At 29.8% G+C, this 9289-nt stretch overlaps 1 long non-coding RNA gene across 1 annotated transcript in view; it reads right to left on the bottom strand.

The window, feature by feature from the left end:
- Positions 1-514: 514 nt before the first annotated feature.
- Positions 515-9289, bottom strand: part of LOC136037957 (uncharacterized) — a 70868-nt gene continuing 62093 nt past the window's right edge. Inside the window, exon 2 of the long non-coding RNA XR_010620090.1 lies at positions 515-639. This is a non-coding gene — a long non-coding RNA (uncharacterized LOC136037957). The remainder of the gene's footprint in view (positions 640-9289) is intronic.

Raw genomic sequence — 9289 nt, 5'->3', positions numbered from 1 at the left:
GTCATTTATTTTTTTCTTTTTTAGCTCTTTTAGTTTTTACCTTTTTTAGTTTTTTTTAGTTTTTAGTTTTTTTAGTTTTTTACCTTTTTTTAGTTTTTTTAGTTTTTTAGCTTTTTTATTTTTTTTATTAGTTTTTAGTTTTTTTGTAGTTTTTGCCTTTTTTTTAGTTTTTTTAGTTTTTTAGCTTTTTTATTAGTTTTTAGTTTTTTTTGCCTTTTTTTAGTTTTTTTAGTTTTTTAGCTTTTTTATTTTTTTATTAGTTTTTAGGTTTTTTTGTAGTTTTTGCCTTTTTTTAGTTTTTTCAGTTTTGACGTCACCTGATCCAGTTTTTTCAGGTGACGTCACCTGATCCACGATCCACAGATCCACAGACAACTTATTTTTATATATATAGATAGTTTTTTTTTTTTACTTATGTCCTGGTCGTCATTTATACTCCCTGTGTCCCGGTGCTTTGTTGATTGCTAATCGAACATTCCTTTTGTCCTGGTCGCTTTCTCTTTGAGTGTCGTCATTTATTAGTTTTTTCCTTTTTTTTTTTAGTTTTTTATTGGTTTTTACCTTTATTTTAGCTTATTTTTCAGTTTTTTCCTTTTTTTTAGTTTTTTTTTTTATTTTTTATTTTTTTTAGTTTTTTACCTTTTTTAGTTTTTTTAGTTTTTTTAGTTTTTTAGCTTTTTTACTTTTTTTATTAGTTTTTAGTTTTTTTTGTAGTTTTTGCCTTTTTTTAGTTTTTTCAGTTTTTTTTTAGTTTTTTATTGGTTTTTACCTTTATAGTTTTTTTAGTTTTTTAGCTTTTTTATTTTTTTTATTAGTTTTTAGTTTTTTTTGTAGTTTTTGCCTTTTTTTAGTTTTTTCAGTTTTGACGTCACCTGATCCAGTTTTTTCAGGTGACGTCACCTGATCCATCCATCCATCCATCCATCCATCCATCCATCCACAGACAACTTATTTTTATATATATAGATATATATATATATATATATATATATATATATATATATATATATATATATATATATATATATATATATCTATATATATCTATATATATAAAAATAAGTTGTCTGTGGATGGATGTGTGGATGGATGTGTGGATGGATGTGTCAGGTGACGTCACCTGAAAAAACTGGATTAGGTGACGTCAAAACTGAAAAAACTAAAAAAAGGCAAAAACTACAAAAAAAACTAAAAACTAATAAAAAAAAATAAAAAAGCTAAAAAACTAAAAAAACTATAAAGGTAAAAACCAATAAAAAACTAAAAAAAAAACTGAAAAAACTAAAAAAAGGCAAAAACTACAAAAAAAAACTAAAAACTAATAAAAAAAGTAAAAAAGCTAAAAAACTAAAAAAACTAAAAAAACTAAAAAAAGGTAAAAAACTAAAAAAAATAAAAAATAAAAAAAAACTAAAAAAAAGGAAAAAACTGAAAAATAAGCTAAAATAAAGGTAAAAACCAATAAAAAACTAAAAAAAAAAAGGAAAAAACTAATAAATGACGACACTCAAAGAGAAAGCGACCAGGACAAAAAACTAAAAAAAAAGGCAAAAACTACAAAAAAACTAAAAACTAATAAAAAAAATAAAAAAGCTAAAAAACTAAAAAAACTAAAAAAAGGTAAAAAACTAAAAAAACTAAAAACTAAAAAAAAACTAAAAAAGGTAAAAACTAAAAGAACTAAAAAAGAAAAAAATAAATGACGACACTCAAAGAGAAAGCGACCAGGACAAAAGGAATGTTCGATTAGCAATCAACAAAGCACCGGGACACAGGGAGTATAAATGACGACCAGGACACAAGTAAAAAAAAAAATTAACAAAACTAAAAAGAAGGTAAAAACTACAAAAAAACTAAAAAGAAAAAAAAACTAAAAACTAATAAAAAAACTAAAAAATCTAAAAATCTAAATAAACTAAAAAAGAAAAAAAAAGGAAAAAAATAAAGGAGAAAAACAAAACTAAAAAACGAATGTATATACAGACCGGTACACCGGGATACAAATGACGACCGGGACACAGGGAATATAAATAACGACCGGGACACAGGGACACAACTACAACGGGGACACCGGGGGAAACAGGGGGATATAAATGACGACCGGGACAAAAAAACTAAAAAGAAATAAAAACTAAAAAATCTAAAAATCTAAATAAGCTAAAAAAGAAAAAAAAAGGAAAAAAATAAAGGAGAAAAACAAAACTAAAAAACGAATGTATATACAGACCGGGACACCGGGATACAAATGATGACCGGGACCCGGGACACAGGGAATATAAATGACGACCGGGACACAGGGACACAACTACAACGGGGACACCGGGGGAAACAGGGGGATAACCTGACAATCTATTTATATGCAAAGACAATGGGACAGCAAAGAATGTTGTATATTCGCAAGTTTTACGTAGTTAAAACCATATATATAGATATATATCTATATTCACAGGTGGGACATAGGGACACAACTACAATGGCGCGTAACTATTATGGCGCGTAACGACTTACGCGCGCGGGGGGGCTTGGGGGGGGCGCGAAGCGCCCCCACCAACTAGGTGTTGGGGTGGCGCGAAGCGCCACCCCAACAGCTAGTATATCTATATATACAAAAATAAGTTGTCTGTCTGTGGATGTGTGGATGGATGTGTGGATGGATGTGTCAGGTGACGTCACCTGAAAAAACTGGATTAGGTGACGTCAAAACTGAAAAAACTAAAAAAAGGCAAAAACTACAAAAAAAACTAAAAACTAATAAAAAAAATAAAAAAGCTAAAAAACTAAAAAAACTATAAAGGTAAAAACCAATAAAAAACTAAAAAAAAACTGAAAAAACTAAAAAAAGGCAAAAACTACAAAAAAAAACTAAAAACTAATAAAAAAAGTAAAAAAGCTAAAAAACTAAAAAAACTAAAAAAACTAAAAAAAGGTAAAAAACTAAAAAAAATAAAAAATAAAAAAAAACTAAAAAAAGGAAAAAACTGAAAAATAAGCTAAAATAAAGGTAAAAACCAATAAAAAACTAAAAAAAAAAAGGAAAAAACTAATAAATGACGACACTCAAAGAGAAAGCGACCAGGACAAAAAACTAAAAAAAAAGGCAAAAACTACAAAAAAACTAAAAACTAATAAAAAAAATAAAAAAGCTAAAAAACTAAAAAAACTAAAAAAAGGTAAAAAACTAAAAAAACTAAAAACTAAAAAAAAACTAAAAAAGGTAAAAACTAAAAGAACTAAAAAAGAAAAAAATAAATGACGACACTCAAAGAGAAAGCGACCAGGACAAAAGGAATGTTCGATTAGCAATCAACAAAGCACCGGGACACAGGGAGTATAAATGACGACCAGGACACAAGTAAAAAAAAAAATTAACAAAACTAAAAAGAAGGTAAAAACTACAAAAAAACTAAAAAGAAAAAAAAACTAAAAACTAATAAAAAAACTAAAAAATCTAAAAATCTAAATAAACTAAAAAAGAAAAAAAAAGGAAAAAAATAAAGGAGAAAAACAAAACTAAAAAACGAATGTATATACAGACCGGTACACCGGGATACAAATGACGACCGGGACACAGGGAATATAAATAACGACCGGGACACAGGGACACAACTACAACGGGGACACCGGGGGAAACAGGGGGATAACCTGACAATCTATTTATATGCAAAGACAATGGGACAGCAAAGAATGTTGTATATTCGCAAGTTTTACGTAGTTAAAACCATATATATATATATATCTATATTCACAGGTGGGACATAGGGACACAACTACAATGGCGCGTAACTATTATGGCGCGTAACGACTTACGCGCGCGGGGGGGCTTGGGGGGGGCGCGAAGCGCCCCCACCAACTAGGTGTTGGGGTGGCGCGAAGCGCCACCCCAACAGCTATATATATATATATATCTATATTCACATGTGGGACATAGGGACACAACTACAATGGCGCGTAACTATTATGGCGCGTAACGACTTACGCGCGCGGGGGGGCTTGGGGGGGGGCGCGAAGCGCCCCCACCAACTAGGTGTTGGGGTGGCGCGAAGCGCCACCCCAACAGCTAGTATATATATATATATATATATATATATTTAACTACATAAAACATGCAAATATACAACATTCTTTGCTATCCCATTGTCTGTCCGTATAAATAGATTGTCAGGTTTACCAACTCTTGAACATGCAACATAATAATTGTCCATAGGAAAACAATCCGTATTCAGGTCTATACCGCATTTTCTAACGATTGCCCTTGAGCTTGGTTGATGGTGATTGCTAATCGAACAATCACTGTGTCCCTATCGTCATTTATATATCCCCCTATGCCCCCGGCGTCCCCGTTGTCGTTGTGTCCCTGTGTCCTGTTCGTCATTTATATTCCCTGTGTCCCGGTCGTCATTTGTGTCCCGGTATCCCAGTCTGTAATCCCTCTTTGAGTGTCCCGGTCGTCATTTATATTCCCTCTGTCCCGGTGTCCCGGTCGTCATTTTTTTCCCGGTGTCCCGGTTCGTAATTTCTCTTTTAGCATCCCGGTCGTCATTTATATTCCCTGTGTCCCGGTGTCCCAGTCTGTAGTGTCATACAAAACAGTATGACACAAGTATTACAAATAAAAATAATGAAGAAAAGAAGAAATTTAATTAAGTTTCCTACAACTCCAAACCTTGCGACACGTGGGATTGAACCTCCAAACCTTCAACCCAGAAAGTATGGCTGTATCCACTACGCCATCACAAGGTATTAATATTTATGATTCTTGTATAACTTGATTAATTTACTTGAATCAGTAAACAATTAATGGTTGGTGTACATAATTTAACTACGATGAACTTGAATACACAACATTATGCTTTTTTTGTCCAGTTTCTAATTTAATAATTGTTCGTTCAGGAACAATAATTATATATCTATCTATATATATAAAAATAAGTTGTCTGTCCGTTACGCCAGATTATATCTTCTATATATATAAAAATAAGTTGTCTGTGTGTGGATCTGTGGATGGATCAGGTGACGTCACCTGAAAAAACTGGATCAGGTGACGTCAAAACTGAAAAAACTAAAAAAAGGCAAAAACTACAAAAAAAACTAAAAACTAATAAAAAAAATAAAAAAGCTAAAAAACTAAAAAAACTAAAAAAAGGCAAAAACTACAAAAAAAACTAAAAACTAATAAAAAAGCTAAAAAACTAAAAAAATAAAAAAAGGCAAAAACTACAAAAAAACTAAAAACTAATAAAAAAAATAAAAAAGCTAAAAAACTAATAAAACTAAAAAAACTAAAAAAAGGTAAAAAACTAAAAAAACTAAAAACTAAAAAAAACTAAAAAAAAGGAAAAAACTGAAAAATAAGCTAAAATAAAGGTAAAAACCAATAAAAAACTAAAAAAAAAACTGAAAAAACTAAAAAAAGGCAAAAACTACAAAAAAAAACTAAAAACTAATAAAAAAAGTAAAAAAGCTAAAAAACTAAAAAACTTAAAAAACCAAAAAAAGGTAAATAACCAAAAAAAAATAAAAAATAAAAAAAACTAAAAAAAGGAAAAAACTGAAAAATAAGCTAAAATAAAGGTAAAAACCAATAAAAAACTAAAAAGAAAAAAAGGAAAAAACTAAAAAAAATTAATAAAAATTAAAATTAAATATATATATATATATGTGTTTTTAACTACGTAAAACTTGCGAATATACAACATTCTTTGCTGCCCCATTGTCTGTGCATATTAATAGATTTTCAGGTTTACCGACTCTTGAACATGCAACATATAATGGTCCATGGGAAAACAATCCGTATTCAGATCTATACCTCATGATTCTAATGATTGCCCTTGAGCTTTGTTGATGGTGATTGCTAATCGACCATTCCCTGAGTCGCCATCGTCATTTATATATCCCCCTGTGCACCCCGGCGTCCCCTTTGTAGTTATGTCCCTGTGTCCCGGTCGTCATTTATATTCCCTGTGTCCCGGTCGTCATTTGTGTCCCGGTGTTCCAGTCTGTGATTTCTCTTTGAGTGTCCCGGGCGTCATTTATATTCCTTGTGTCCCGGTGTCTCGGTCGTCATTTATATCCCCCTGAGCCCTCCGGCGTCCCCATTGTAGTTGTGTCCCTGTGTCCTGGTCGTCATTTATATTCCCTGTGTCCCGGTCGTCATTTGTATCCCGGTGTCCCGGTCTGTATATACATTCGTTTTTTAGTTTTGTTTTTCTCCTTTATTTTTTTCCTTTTTTCTTTTTTTTCTTTTTTAGTTTATTTAGATTTGTAGATTTTTTAGTTTTTTTATTAGTTTTTAGTTTTTTTGTAGTTTTTACCATTTTTTTAGTTTTTTTAGTTTTTTTTTTTACTTATGTCCTGGTCGTCATTTATACTCCCTGTGTCCCGGTCGTCATTTGTGTCTCGGTGCTTTGTTGAATGCTAATTTATATTATATTTATATTTATATTTTTTATATTTATTAATATTTTTTAGTTTTCTTTTTCTCTTATTTTTCAGTTTTTTCCTTTTTTTTTAGTTTTTTCTTTTTTAGTTTTTAGTTTTTTTTTGTTTTTTACCTTTTTTTAGTTTTTTTTAGTTTTTTTAGTTTTTTAGCTTTTTTAGTTTTTTTATTAGTTGTTAGTTTTTTTTTTTAGTTTCTGCCTTTTTTTAGTTTTTCAGTTTTTTTTAGTTTTTAGTTTTTTACCTTTTTTTTAGATTTTTTTAGTTTTTTAGCTTTTTTAGTTTTTTTTCTTTTTAGTTTTTTTTTGTAGTTTTTACCTTTTTTAGTTTTTTTCTTCTTTTGTATTAGTGTGAAATAATTCAGACGTCATATGCGGACAAACACGACGTCACTCGACAGACAGACAGACAGACATAACCCACAAACAACTTATTTTTATATATATTTATTCATATTTTTTTAGTTTTCTTTTTCTCTTTTATTTTTCAGTTTTTTCCTTTTTTTTAGTTTTTTTCTTTTTTAGTTTTTAGTTTTTTTTAGTTTTTTACCTTTTTTTAGTTTTTTTAGTTTTTTTTTAGTTTTTTAGCTTTTTTATTTTTTTATTAGTTTTTATTTTTTTGTAGTTTTTGCCTTTTTTTATTTTTTTCAGTTTTTTTTAGTTATTAGATTTTTACCTTTTTTTAGTTTTTTTTAGTTTTTTAGCTTTTTTAGTTTTTTTTTTTTTTTAGTTTTTTTGTAGTTTTTACCTTTTTTAGTTTTTTTCTTCTTTTGTATTAGTGTGAAATAATTCAGACGTCATATGCGGACAAACATGACGTCACCTGATCCACAGATCCACACACAGACAACTTATTTTTATAATAAGAACTCTATATCAGAACTCACTCAAAAGTCATAGGGATAATGATGTTCGACTAAATAAAAGAAACCAAGTGCATCCAGGTTTACAAAAGGGTATATCTCTAATGTCAGGTGAACACCTAAGGATACTAAATTGAAATTCTCAGGATATATTAAGGGGGAAATCAAATTAAATCAAAAGATCCATCGTGCATTAAGGTTGTCAAAAGCATATATCTGTGATATCTCAGGAACGACTAATGGTATTAGGATTAATCGATCTGAGAATGCTGAAGAGGATGTAGAATAAATTCAAAAACTCTCTGTGCATCAAGGTTGCTAAAAGGGCATATCTGCAAAACCTCATAATCGCATCTGAAATATCTAGGGAATGGCTAAAGATACCGAATGGAAACTTTGAAATAAGGATGAGAGGGATAATAAAACTTCCAGGGTATGTTAAGGGACACCTTGAAATAAATAAAAAATGTCACTGTGTACATCCAGGTTTTTAAAAGGCCACTTTTACAATTTCTCAAGAACGGCTTTGAGAAGCTGAAACTTTCACGGAATTCTGAGGGAATGTTAAACTTAATTGAAGAAGACAATGTGCATATAATTTATTCAAGATTATGGTATAATCTCAAGAAAAGCTAATGTTATTAAGTTGGAACAATCAGGATATATGTGTGTGAATGTTTAACCGAATCAAGAAACACCAAGTGCATTAATGTTCGCAAAAAGCTGTATCTAGAATAGCTCGGGAATAGCTAAGGGCAATGAAGGAAGTGAAACTGAAAGAATTTTAAGAGGCGTAATTTTCAAACTTTAAGGGCAGGGTGAAGGGAATGTTGTCCTTCAGGAAAAAGGCATGGTTAGGTTTTCAAAAAGGTATATCTACAACATCTGCAGAACGACTCTGGGTAATAAGCTGAAACTTTCAAGGCATGTTGAGTTGAGGTTTAAAATATATAGAAGAAGACTATGCGTATATAGTTTATCATATTGGTATAAACATGAATCGGAACTATAAGTGCATTTTATGTGGGGATGTCAAACTGAATAAAAATGCTATGTGCATCCATGTTGGCAAAAAGGTGTATAATATTTTAATAAGTGAGCAATAATTGTGTATGTATATATTTATGTCAAAATGTTTCCATATTTTTTCATGAAAATTTGTTTCTTGGAATATTTTGGTCAAAAAAATCGATCTAGATTGGTCAGAAGTTTGAAAAAATTTGTCTAAAGCCTTAATTTAAAAAAGAAATCCATGTCTTTGACGTCATTTTTATATAAATGGTTGCAGTATTGCAATGGCGTTGTCAAACCTCTGCTGAAAAAACTGGTGATTGAAAAACATCTGTATATATTTTAACAAGGGATTAAAACAATTCAAAACCTTAAAAATAAAACCAAAAGTTTGAACCTTAATATACATCCGGTGTGAGAAATCTGATTTGCTTCAATTTTCATATATCTTTGAAAAGAGACAGTACGAAAAGACATTAATTTGCTTAAAGAGCAAAAACCTGGTAATTGCAAAAATATTTGTATATGTTTTAAGAAGGAATTAGAACAATTCAAAAACCTTGAAAAATAAAACCAAAAATTTGAAACCTAGTAGACAATCTGTGTTAGAAATCGGACTTACTTCAGTAATCAAATATTTTGAAAAGACAGCAAAATAAAAAGAGAAATCAGTATGAAAAACTTATCTAGAGATAGACCCAAAAAACGAAAATTTACAAGCGTTAGCAAATTGTCTCAAGTAATAAAAATCTAAAATGAGAAAGAAAGAAAAATGGGGTTAGAATATTAGCGACAGTGGAGTCAATACTTAACAAAATTTAAAATGATAGTTATGAAAACTGGGTGTGGGATTTTAGCATGGATACAGTCATCAATGCTTATCATGCCCTTGTTTAAAAAATAAAGTTCAAGTGTTATGTATTTCATAATGATACAAGAGAAGTTGGGGCAAAAGTCAAAGTTCAACATTTTATAAAAGTT

The sequence above is a fragment of the Artemia franciscana genome, chromosome 17 (genome assembly GCF_032884065.1).
Source record: "Artemia franciscana chromosome 17, ASM3288406v1, whole genome shotgun sequence".
NCBI lineage: Eukaryota > Metazoa > Arthropoda > Branchiopoda > Anostraca > Artemiidae > Artemia > Artemia franciscana.
This window is presented reverse-complemented; position numbering and strand designations above follow the sequence as displayed.